Source organism: Suncus etruscus, chromosome 1, assembly GCF_024139225.1.
Source record: "Suncus etruscus isolate mSunEtr1 chromosome 1, mSunEtr1.pri.cur, whole genome shotgun sequence".
NCBI classification, from domain to species: domain Eukaryota; kingdom Metazoa; phylum Chordata; class Mammalia; order Eulipotyphla; family Soricidae; genus Suncus; species Suncus etruscus.
In genome coordinates, this window is record NC_064848.1 from 178041472 (window position 1) to 178054610 (window position 13139).

Below are 13139 nucleotides of genomic sequence, written 5' to 3' on the forward strand. Positions count from 1 at the left end.
GACAACGCTTATGTAAAAATGAACTAAGCACATGTTAGCTATTCACTAGAATGACCACACACAGTTCTTTCTCCTTTTGGTGTTTCTTTTTTATTTTTCTTAAAGCACTGTGTCAATATTTTATTCCTTTCTTCAATGAATTAAATCTGTTTTAAAGATATATAATAATACAGAATATTTAGCTATCAATAGAAAAGGAAGAATGTAATTTGGATGTTCATCAATGAACTTTTTAGAGAAAGAAGTTAACTTAAGACATTATGGGGAAGGAATAATTGGATTTTCTATAAAGAGTAAGTTTTCAGGGCCCGGAGAGATAGCACAGCGGTGTTTGCCTTGCAATCAGCCGATCCAGGACCTAAGGTGGTTGGTTCGAATCCCGGTGTCCCATATGGTCCCCCGTGCCTGCCAGGAGCTGTTTCTGAGTAGACAGTCAGGAGTAACCCCTGAGCACCGCCGGGTGTGGCCCAAAAACCAAAAAAAAAAAAAAAAAAAAAAAGGAGTAAGTTTTCAATGGGGCTAAAAAGTAAAACTGAGCACAGAAGACATGGCATGAAACTAGGAACAATCAAGGAGAAGCCAGAGTAGTAGTATAGAGAGTAAGTCACTAGCTTTAAGCATGTTGGCCAACATTCGATCCTCTGTATCCCATATGATCCTCTGAGAATACCCTGAGTCCAGAGCCAGAAGTAACACCCAGCTGAAGTAACACCAGGAGTAACATCTGCCACCTAACAGTGGCCCCAAAACAAAAAATAATCAAGCAAGGATGTGAAGGAAAAAATACAAAAGTTGAGAAACTGGAATAATTTGATTTTTCTAGATAAGAGTAAATAATGAAAAATAAGGATACAAAGGTAGTTTAGTATTATTTAGAAAGCAAGTAAAGAATTTTCTCCTATAGACAATTCTTAGAATATTTTAATAACTTTAATTTATTAATACATTTATTGAAATTAATTTATCAATATAAATATACATAAGTACTTTCCAAAGAGAAGACAAATATAAGAAAGAAGTGTGTAAGAGTTTAAAATATATTCCTTTGGCAGGTATTTGGTGAAAAAGAAATCTTTATTCAGTAACTATAAATTGGCTCAGTCTCTGTGGAAAACAGTGTAAAAATGTCTCAAAAATGAAAATGAGGGGCCGGGCGGTGGCGCTAAAGGTAAGGTGCCTGCCTTGCCTGCGCTATCCTTGGACGGACCGCGGTTCGATCCCCCGGTGTCCCATATGGTCCCCCAAGCCAGGAGCAACTTCTGAGCGCATAGCCAGGAGTAACCCCTAAGCGTTACCGGGTGTGGCCCAAAAACCAAAAAAAAAAAAAAAAAAATGAAAATGAAATACCATGTGATCCAGTAATCCTACTCCTTGATCTATCCCAAGGACACAAAAACACTGAATCAGAAAGTATACACATGTCAAGATCTGCAAACAAGCCAAGTTCCAGCAAAAGATGAGGATAAAGACATTATTTGCACAAGTGGGGGCTCTGGCCTCAGCACTAGCGGAGTCCGCTCGAGTCTACAGGTCACCAATGGCCCTGCGCATGCGCCTTGCCTCCAGTGGCTTCTGACGATGCAACCCTAGCACCTAGCTATATATTTCTGTGCCCCTCTGCTTGGGAAGCTGCACACCACCTTTGACTCCTGACACTGCATATTAGCCAATTCAAAATGAATAGTAATCAAGTTACATTGGCTGATCAAGGGTTTGAGTCTTATGTTCTGATATCCTTCTATCTTGAAGAAAAAATATAAAGATGCTCATTATTCAATTGTGGTTAATGCTATGAACCTTTTTGAAACAAACATGGAAATTGGGGGAGACTTCAATGCAGTTCCCAACATAAGTACTTAATGTATTTGATAGTGCACTATGAAGAACAGCTTTGACTATTCTTCAGTTCCATTCTCAGTCTGAGAATATATTCATAAAAAAAAATTTTTCATGCCAGGATAACAGGTTTGCCTTTTGGAGGGGTTTCACACCTGGCGGTGCTCAGGGGCTACTCCTGGCTCTGCGTTCAGAAATTGCTCCTGGCAGGTCCTGGGGACCATATGGGATGATGGAATTCGATCCACAGTCCATTCTGGGTTGGTTGCGTGCAAGGCAAATGCCCTACCGCTGTGCTATCTCTTTGGGCCCCGGGATCATATATGTAAAACCAAAGATGTGGGACACTTTATATCTGACACTAGAACAGTGATCCGAACAAGTCTGGTGAAGGTCCTGGAATTTGAACAGGATTACATGTGGTAAAAATGCAAGCACGTGTTGTGGTCAAGGCTGACTTTGATCAGCCCACCAAAATCGTGTCCCAGCTTGGAGAGCTGAGATTCTAAATTTACTTGTCAATCAGACTTAGTTTTATCTCCAGCCAGGTATAGAGGAAATTAAAATTAAAATTCAGCAGAGCAGGCTCAAAGGCTATCTATTGGAAGCACTCCAGGATCTATGAAATTATCCCGATGGGGCTGGCGAGGTGGCGCTAGAGGTAAGGTGTCTGCCTTGCAAGCGCTAGCCAAGGAAGGACCGCGGTTCGATCCCCCGGAGTCCCATATGGTCCCCCCAAGCCAGGAGCGATTTCTGAGCGCTTAGCCAGGAGTAACCCCTGAGCATAAATGGATGTGGCCCGAAAAAAAAAAAATTATCCCGGAAGATGATTTAGTAGATTTAGTGCAAATCTGGTGGTGGAGTGGTAATACAGTGCTGTGAAGTGAAGATAGTTCTGAAGGCTAATTATGTCCAAGTAAATAATGAACAATATGGAGGGATCATCATGAATAAAGAGATCTAAAAGGAATATGAATATTAGGGGAAACACTACAAGAGAAGCAATCCTTTTACAGAAAGAAGCAAGATACTGACCAGTTTGTGTCCCCAAGGTTTGGGATGTATCTAGTGAAGTTTGCAGTGGCCATAGTGTTGGCTAGTGGGATCAAAGGGCTGATGCTACAGGAACACAAAGCATAGGTGAATCTGATCTGTTATTGGTTGGAGATCCTGGCATGGGGAAATCTCAATTCCTCAAATATACTGAAAAATTACACCAAAATCTGTGCTCACCACAGGAATTAGATTTGCTATTGCAGGTACTAATGAATTTAATAGCTTCAAAAAGCATGACAGAACCAGTATCTATGAAGCAATGGAGCAACAAACCATAAATGTTGCTAAGGCTGGGTTTGTTTCAATCTGAACACAAGGACCATCATCCTGGCAGCAAGTAAGCCTAAAGACCAATATGTCCCTCACAAATCTGTCTCTGTGAACATTACCCTTGGCAGCCCTCTCAAGTTGATTTGACCGAATGCTGGTTTTACTTGATACCAAGAATAAAAACTAGCATCATATAATTTCCTCCTTTATCTTAGAAATTAATGGTTACCCAAGAAAATTTGAAAAATTCTGGAGCATGAACAAGATGAAAACAAACTTCTGTTTGATGGAAAGAATTGGTTCTTCTCTGATACTATCAAATGCAGAGGCAAAATGATTCCCAGAATGCTGCCCACGGCACCATCTGCCATTGATATGACAAGCAGAAGCTCATATTCTTCTGATATTTTGTGACACAGTGAGTCTGGAAGATGCTATTACAGTGGTATCAGTAATGGAGTCTTCAATGCAGGGTGGGACACTGCTAGGAGTTTCTAATGCATTTCACAGTTCCTTTACTGAAAATCCTCTGGAGAAGTACCAAAGACAGTGTGAACTCATTCTGGAAAAATCAGAGCTGCACAACCTCTTGAGTGAAGAGCTTACAAGACTTCAAAGTTTGCAGAATCAGAATCTGACCCAATCTCAACAACAGGTTTTGGAAGTTGAGTGTACTTCAGAATTCACGAGCAATGACCCAGTAAAACAAATCCACATTTAGAACTTCCATACCTCAAAAAATGAATTGTGGCCTGTATATCTCTTCCTCTGGAGGCAGTTCCAGGGAAAGTCAACTTCTCGATTTCCCATCTAATCTGGTGCTTAATAAATCCAATAGAAAGCATTTAGAGCTGGAGCTGGAGAGATAGCATAGAGGTAAGGCATTTGCCTTGCATGCAGAAAAATGGTGGTTCGAATCCCAGCATCTCATATGGTTCCCTGAGCCTGCCAGGAGCGATTTCATAGTGTAGAGCCAGGAGTAACCCCTGAGCACTGGCGGGTTTGACCCAAAAACAAAAATAAACAAACAAAAAACAAAACAAAGCAAAACAAAAAAGCAGTCAGCTAAGTACAAAATTAGCCAAGAATATGGTTTGGATTGGTTAGACACCATGTTAACTCATCAGATTAAAACAAAAACACTGTCCTTGCATCTCCTAGTCCCAAAACAACTGCATAGGAAATGACTTTAAAAATCAACAATAGGGGGCCGAGAGATAGCATGGAGGTAAGGCATTTGCCTTTCATGCAGAAGGACGGTGGTTCGAATCCCGGCATCCCATATAGTCCCCTGTGCCTGCCAGGGTTGATTTCTGAGCATAGAGCCAGAAGTAACCCCTGAGTGCTGCTGGGTGTGACCCAAAAAACAAAACAAAACAAAACAAAATCAACAATAGGCTTGAAGGGAAAGAAAAGAATGAATCAAACCAAACAGGATGGTTTCCAGCACCAGAAGAGACAGACCCACCCCATGGAAACCAGATGATGGTGAAGGTTAAAAAAAAAGGTAGCAATAGCATCTGCTGGTGAACCAGGATAGCAATAGCATCTGCTGACTCATCATATCCCCAGGAAACTGCACAAACTGCACAAGAAGAGAACCCAAGAATGGTGCAAAAGTACCACCACAGCATCTTCAGAGCCTACTTGCCCTTCTCCTCGATACACCCCTGTAGCCCAGAAAGAATGCTCGAAGCTCCAAAGGAAAGAAACAGAAATCTCTTGTTCTGGCAGAAGGGCCTGAATTCAAAAGTCCTGAGAGTGAAGGTCCCCTTTAGCAAAACTGGCAAAGTTTATTTTCATACAGAAGTCCAAACTTAACCACTCATCAAGATCACAGCCTGGAGTCATCTGGTACAATTGAAAAGCTGATGAGAGTTCTATACTCTCTCCACAGGAGAAAAGGCAATGTTACATGCGAAAGGCTCAGGAAACTTGAGATCCACCTGAGGAAACAGAAGCTCAGATCAATGCAAAAGAGGTGCCACAGCAGCCACCAGAAAAACATGGATTAAGAGAGAAGAAGGAATGTATTCCTAAAAAGACACCTATACAACCTGAATTGAAATTCAGGCATGAGACTGAACATTTTTATCTTACTTGTGAAAGAAATAGAAAGGAGGTTACATGCAGTAATAAAAGCAGCAAGGCTTAGGCTTGTATGTTAGCCAGACTGGCAAATTTCTCCTTTGCTTCCCCCTCTAAATACAAAGGAGCTACATCTCATCCTGAAAGTAAGGCTTGAGGGGCCGGGCGGTGGCGCTAGAGGTAAGGTGCCTGCCTTGCCTGCGCTAGCCTAAGATGGACCGCGGTTCGATTCCCTGGCGTCCCCAAGCCAGGAGCGACTTCTGAATGCATAGCCAGGAGTAATCCCTGAGCATCACCGGGTGTGGCCCAAAAACCAAAAAAAAAAAAAAAAAAAAAAAAAAGAAAGAAAGAAAGGCTTGAGAGGCCCAAGCCTTCCTTCTACAGCCACAGTCCCAATAATTACCAGTAAAAGGAAAACTTTCAGCTAGGGAGTTCCTCTGAGAAATTAAATCTTTCCAAAACAATCTCTCTTCTCTTTATCAGAACTAGATGGCAAAGCATCAGTTTTTGATTGGGAAGAAGAGATGATTTAAAAAAGTCATAATCATGATTAACTTTCAACTGTCTATCCAAATATAACACCTTCAGAATATCAGTGTAGTATTTATAAGTGCTATCAACTACTGTTAACATTCTGAAATGAGCTCCTCTAACAGTTTTATATTTTCAGGTGTAACTTTATTGTAGAATAACAGTCCTTGAATAGGGCTGAATGGTGGTGGAATGGATGGATGATTGAGGGACCTTTCTCCTCCAGCCCAAGCCACATGTCTTCAACCCTCTCCCACAGGTAGCTCTGAGGTTTCAGAAGATATCATCTTTAGTCAGCCTTGGCCAACATGTATGTGGCCTATCATAATCTTTTACATTGGATCCCTATTCAGCCGTGCATTGTACCTTGTCTTTCAGTCATCCCTCCTCCTGCTCCCTCTATCCTCCAAAATCTCTAATCTCTTCTCCTCAAGCTTCTCTCTCATTCCATCCTCCAAATCCTCCCGAATCTCCTCCTGCCCTTCAGGCCAAACCTTTTGTTACCTACCAAAGACCCCTCCCAGAAATGGGCAGGTCTTATTAGCAGGTAAGGTTACAGGAAGAATGGGGGATGGGGTAACACTTTATGACTTAAAGAACTGTTAATTGCATTTAAATCCGGTTAATTCTAGCTTTGGAATCAAATTGCTTACCATTGTGCTTAATTTTGCAATGGGAATGTACTTGTGTTCCCAGAGATGTTTCCATTGTGGGTTGGTTGGTTATTTTTAGGGGTAAGGTTCTTTCATTCACTGTGAATCAAATGCCAGGAATGTGGTGCTCTTAAGGTTAAAAGCAGTCAAGCTCCTTTTCTAGTTTTTCTTCTATTTTTTGTGTAGCTTTTCACCTAAGATGTACAGATGTAGTGTAGGTGTTCACTACCCTAATTTCTTGTATATCCCACCTGAATGATCAGAACCACCCATACCTGGAATGGGCGGGACTAGGAATCTGCCTGGGGGGAAAAAAGGATAAGGAGAGTTAGAGAAGGGAGAATCAGCATAAAGAATCAACAAAATTAATCTGCAGGGGCCGGAAGGCTAGCATGGAGGAAAGGCGTTTGCCTTTCATGCAGAAGGACGGTGGTTCGAATCCCAGCATTCCATGTGGTCCCGGAACCTGCCAGGAGTGATTTCTGAGCTTGGAGTAACCCCTGAGCACTGCCGGGTGTGCCCCCAAAAAACAAACAAACAAACAAAACAAACAAACAAAACAGAATCAGCAAAGGGGAGTCAGTCAGCAGCAAAGCCTGAAGAGCAGCTAAAAGAGAGACAGGGGCAAAGAGAGCCAGAGAAGGAGCAGAGAAGGAGCTGCTAGGAAAAGGTTTAGTATAGAAGCCATGTGAGGAAGTGAAAATGGCTGTTAGAACCGTTAAATAAAGCTGACTGACTTCTGAAATTTCATCTGACTGCCTGTGAAATCATTTCTCTGCCATTATCCTGCAGTTTTCAGACCCACCAGGCCATAGGGGCTGCAGGAACCAAGCCCAGTCAGCCAAGAAAGGCTTCACCATCACCACACCAACACTAGTACTCTTTATTTTTTATATTAAAATAACAATGTAGTATTGTTTGTTAGTATTTACCAAAAAAATGCTTTTTCTAAAGTGTGTTTGGTTTATTCTCATGTCAGATTAAATCTCACTAATCCTTTTCTCTTTGAAAGGCATTATTGTAAGTTCATGGGAACTCTACAGGTTTGACAGCTGATCAAATAGTAGGTCTCATACTGGTCTTTTAGGTTAATCATTTTCTAGCCAACATTTTGTGCATCTGATAATCTTTATCTTTTAGGAATCTACCTTCAGTACAACTTAAAGCCTATAATTGGAAAGAGGTTGAATAGTAGTTCCAATCATATATAGTGGCATCTTTCCAACTGATTGAGAAGAAAATAGAACTACTGATTTATGATTCATTTGTCTCTAAAACAAAGTAAATTCCTATATTTGGCAGGAATAGGCATCTTAAAGCTTTAAAAAATCCATTTTTTTCTTTGCATTCTACTAGGGGTTGTTAGAATGTCATAAAAATATTTTTAAGTATCAATTTTAGAAATAATTATATTTTTTTAATTGAGGGACTTTCAAGACATGAAGAATACTTTAAACCTTGGCTTAGTGTTCACTTCAGGAAGATAACTTGAAGGGCTGGGATATATGCTTTATTCACCGGAGCCCTAAGTATGAGTCCCCAGTACTGTAAGGTCCCCTGATCACATACCTGGGGGCAGCCCTAGACATTGAGCTGACAGTGATTCCCTGACCACTGCTGAGAGTGACTGCAAAACAACATCATAAAAGCAATGTCATTTCAGCAGATTTATACTAGAAAAGAAAAGATTCACTATTTTTCTTGAGCATATTCAAATGTTAACTCCCAATTTGATTAAAGTTTCTGAAAAGCTTTAAATTTTGACTAGAAAGTTAGTATGGTGAGTCTTTGCAGTCTTAAAACACTTTAAGCAGCCAAAGTAACGTAAGATACAAAAGTTATTGTTACACATTTACTTAAATTTTACTTACATTTTACTATTCTAAAACATCAAGACTGGTTTAATAGTTGTTTCTGTACTTAATAATATTCCAATGGGCCTGAGTGGTAGCACAGCAGTAGGGTGTTTGCCTTGCATGCAGCTGACCCAGGTCGTACAAGGCTTGATCTTGGACATTTCATAATGTTCCTTAAGCCAGGAGTAATTTCAGAGTGCAGAGCCAGGAATAACCCCTGAGCTCCACCAGGTGTGGCATAATAATAATAATAATAATAATAATAATAATAATAATAATAATATCCCAGCATAGTATGATCCCAGTTCAATTTTCTAAATTTCTCTCTTTCACTATTTCTACTTTCTTTAGTTCATTAAAACAAAAAGAAATGTTGAGGTATATTGGATAATTTAATTGGTCTGGCTATGGTTTGTTTGGGTAGACCAGGCTAATTTAAACCATAGTCTCTGTGTTGTTGAGCTGCTTTTAAAATAATAATAATAGCAATGATGATGATGATGATGATAAAGTACTCAGGGGCTAAGGGTATGTGGATGGTCAGGGGCCATTTCTATCTCTATTGCAGGGTCCAGAAAACCCGATTTCCAGCTGCCTGGTGCAGAGTAATGAAAAAGACTCCAGCCCAGCAATGATGCAAGCAAGTTCCATATATTATCTGACCGGTCAGAGGTCCGAAACGTACTCGTGGTAGAGGTTTATGGACCCCAAAACCTTAAGCCAGTCTCTTTTTATACAGAATTCAGACAGGTTGATTCATTCTTACTATCAAAGCACAATCTTAAAAGAAACAGGAATGAGCACTGAGGTAGGAGAGCTGCGCCCGGGGTTGTGAGATAAAGGTGATTTCAAATTTCAAGATTTTAGGGCGGGTGGGCCACACAGGAGCTCGAGGGCAGGTGGGTCACACAGGAACTCAAGGGCGGGTGGGTCACACAGGAGCTCGAAGGCAGGTGGGTCACACAGGGGCTCATAAAGCTGCGGGAAGCAGGGAGGCCGCAGGAAGGTTCTGTAACTTGGAAGATAAGGAATATGCAGACAGGCAGTTAAAAAGAACATCTTAGGGGCCGGAGAGATAGCATGGAGGTAAGGCGTTTGCCTTTCATGCAGGAGGTCATCGGTTCGAATCCCGGCGTCCCATATGGTCCCCCGTGCCTGCCAGGAACAATTTCTGAGCCTGGAGCCAGGAATAATCCCTGAGCACTGCCGGGTGTGACCCAAAAACCACAAAAAAAAAAAAAGAACATCTTATAATTAGTTGAAATGAAACGGGAGAGAAAAGTAACTTATGGCTGGAGTTTAATAAATTCATATCATATTTCATTAAAAGTATGTTTTTCTCTTCTTTCACTATAAATGCTCAGACAAGGCCCAGCAGTGCTGGAAGCCACCAGGCCCATATCCTGTGGTACTGTATTTAGTGCCAGGGAGCCAGCTAGAGCCTTGTGCATATAAGGTATGCACTTCAACCCTTGGGTATTGTCCCCTGGACTCTGCTGCTTCCTTTTTGGAAAAGTTGTAAGTTCCTTTTCTTTTCTTTTTTTGAGGGGAGGGGAACAGTATTTAAAACTTGCTGTTTCTACTAAGCTTGGTGTGATTTAAGATATATCACTTATTGTCTTATCATGTTAGGTAAGCATTTTAATGTTATCAGAATTTAACATGGAAGTTATGCTATCTAGAAAAAAATCCAGCCTGTTTATTAGCATTTCCCATTTTTTTTTTTGTTCAAAGTCATAAACCTGATATCTCTACATCTTGATTCCTTTAAGCGTTTCCTATAGAAAAAGCAAGTAGTAGAGACCAAAGTTGAGTGTCAGAGATGTCCAGGAGAGTCTGCAGTAGGCAAAGTACTATCACTGTGGTTGAGTTTCTTATACTTATGTAGTTGAATCTCCTGAGCTTACTACTCTGCTGGGTCCTCCTTTTCATTTTCTATCATAGAAAATTTAATCCTATAATATTTAATGTCATATTAAATCAGATTGAACAAATATTATCATGACTTTATGTCTTAAAAAGTGTTTGCCTTGGGCCCGGAGAGATAGTACAGCAGCGTTTGCCTTGCAAGCAGCCGATTCAGGACCAAAGGTGGTTGGTTCGAATCCCGGTGTCCCATATGGTCCCCTGTGCCTGCCAGGAGCTATTTCTGAGCAGACAGCCAGGAGTGGCCCCTGAGCACCACCGGGTGTGTCCCAAAAACCAAAAAAAAAAAAAAAGTGTTTGCCAGGGGGAGTCAGAGGGAGTGTAGGAACTCTCAAGCAGTGCCCTGGGACACTCATCCCAGATTTAGAATGAGGTAGTTCATTGTACTTGGCACTTCTGAGTCTCATGTCTTCCTTTTCTTATACTGCGAAATTTTGTAACAGTCAACACTCTTCCCATATGGTTTTTTAATGTGTATACCAAGGAAGCATACAGGTGTCTTTAGGAAAAGAGTGTACAGTTTCCAAAGTTTGCCTGATCATTAAAGGAAAGTAATAAAAATATCTTTAATTCTTGAAAAAACTAAGCTATTATAATATATATGCAATAGAATACTGCTCAGCTATAAGAAAAGATGAAATTGGGGCTGGTAAGGTGGCACTAGAGGTAAGGTGTCTGCCTTGCAAGCGCTAGCCAAGGAAAGATCACGACTACGGTTCGATCCCCCGGCGTCCCATATGGTCCCCCCAAGCCAGGGGCAATTTCTGAGTGCTTAGCCAGGAGTAACCCCTGAGCATCAAACGGGTGTGGCCCAAAAAACTAAAAAAAAAAAAAAAAAAAAAAAGAAAAGATGAAATCTTGATATATGCTACATGTCATATTAAATGAAATAAGCCAAAGGGGGAAAAAAACAAATACTAGCTTACTTCACTCATATTTGATATTAGGGAAGCAAATTAAGTCCATTGCCAATGAAAACAAACTCTTACATTCTAACAATAGAACTGAGGTGACCAAGCAAGGGAGGAGAAGATGAGCAAGGGAGGAGAAGATGAGCAAGGGAGGAGAAGATGAGCAAGGCCTTAGGGAGAGAGTTGAAGATATATTGGCATGTTGGTGGTAGTGATGCTGTAACATTGTTTGCATGAGTATTAAGACTATTGGAAACCATATTACATAAATAAATTATAAAATAATTGCATTAGCAGTAAAATTTCCAGTGTTATTGCTTAGGTTCACACCTTGGTTTTGCATTTAAAATACATTATTTTTTTGCCTCAATATCCCCTCTGTAAAAATGAAGTGATAGAGTTTTCCATTGAGCTATTGTGATGATCGAATGGTCAGTTCATATGAAGTCATTGGAAAGAAACCTGCATCAGCCTTGGTTACACTGATGATGACCAGGCAGTGGTGGTCAACCATTAACAAAGCTTTCATAATTTCAGAGTAGAAGTCAGTCTAGCATTATACAATCACTATACTAACCAAACACCTTTCTCCCTTAGTAAAAAGTAATCTCTTTGCACCGCTAGACTTTTTAAAAAAAAACTTTAATATTTCATGTTTTTTATATTCCTATCAATAGTCTCCAGAACATTGAAAGCCCAACCAAGTCAAAATATAAATATCTCCTGAAGCTAGGAGTGTCATTTTTCAAGGGCTGTCATAACCAATTATAATCTACTGAGTGGCTTGAAAAAAAAAAAAAGAAATACATTCTCTATAGGCCAGAAGTCCAAGATAAAAGTGGCGTGGTTGTCTTATTTGGAAGCTCTCTCCTTAGCTTGTAGAAGGTGATCTCCCTATTACCACATTGTCTTTCTCCTGTGAATGTCCATCCCAAGACTTCTCTCTATGTGTCGAAATGTCTCTTTTTTTTTTTTAATAAGAATACCATTCAGATTGGATTTAGGCACCCTCTTTCAAGGTCCTAGTTCCAAATACAGTTACATTCTGAGGTTCTGGGTGTTAAGGTCCAAAATCACAAGTTTGATGGATAACATAATTCAATCTCAATACAAGGTTGCACTCTTTCTTAGCATTATAATATTTTCTCTAATCCACTCTTGTATCATTTTATTTCTAAATCTCATGATAAATAGTTTCAAAGATTATTTAGTAAGTCAAATGTACATTTGTAAAAGCCCATTCATTCCTCAAGTCCCCAGGCATATGTGGGAACGTAAGTATCCCAGTGGGCCATATTCTGGACTAGATGCTGAAATACAGCCATGCATACAAACCATATGCCCTCATGAAGCTCCCATTTTTTTTGGAGAGGGGGAACGATATTGGTGTTTTGAGCCACACCCAGCAATACTCAGGGCTTACATCTGAGTCTGCACTCAGGGATCACTCCTCGTGGGGGTTGAAAGATCATAGTTTGAACCCTAGTTGTTCACATATAAAGCAAGTTCCCCTACCTGCATTACTATCTCTATGGCCAATTGAAGTTCCCATTATAGTGGAGATCATAAACCAAACAAAATACATGCAATACTGAAAGAACATCAGCTGAGGAAAATAAGAATAAGGGAGATAGGGACAGCCCTGAGCAGAAAGGAAAAATGTTCTATAAGGAGTAGTCATAAAAATCCTTGCTCCTAAAGTGACATTTAGCAATAGCTTTCACATGAAAAGAAAAAGACTTTAAAGTTAATTAGAGAAAAAAATTTTCAGGGTGACAGAACAGCATGTGCTAAGGTCCTGAAATGGGAGAGATGTTGAGGGTTCAAAGAACATCAAAGTAATGAGCACAGAATAGATGTGGGTGAGGGAAAGGGTTGGAAATGGCAAACAAGACATGCTAGGATACTTGTGTGGTGTCTCACTGTCATTATAAGTATGTTGACTTCAACTGGAGAGAAGTAGAAAATAATAAGTTTAGAGCGAAAGAATAAAATATCAGACTTGTTAAAGG

The 13139-nt window shown here is 40.3% G+C and overlaps 1 pseudogene; it reads left to right on the top strand.

Moving 5' to 3' along the window:
- Window positions 1-1676: 1676 nt before the first annotated feature.
- On the top strand, window positions 1677-8984 carry LOC125996756 (DNA helicase MCM9-like; annotated as a pseudogene).
- The last annotated feature ends 4155 nt before the right edge of the window (window positions 8985-13139 follow it).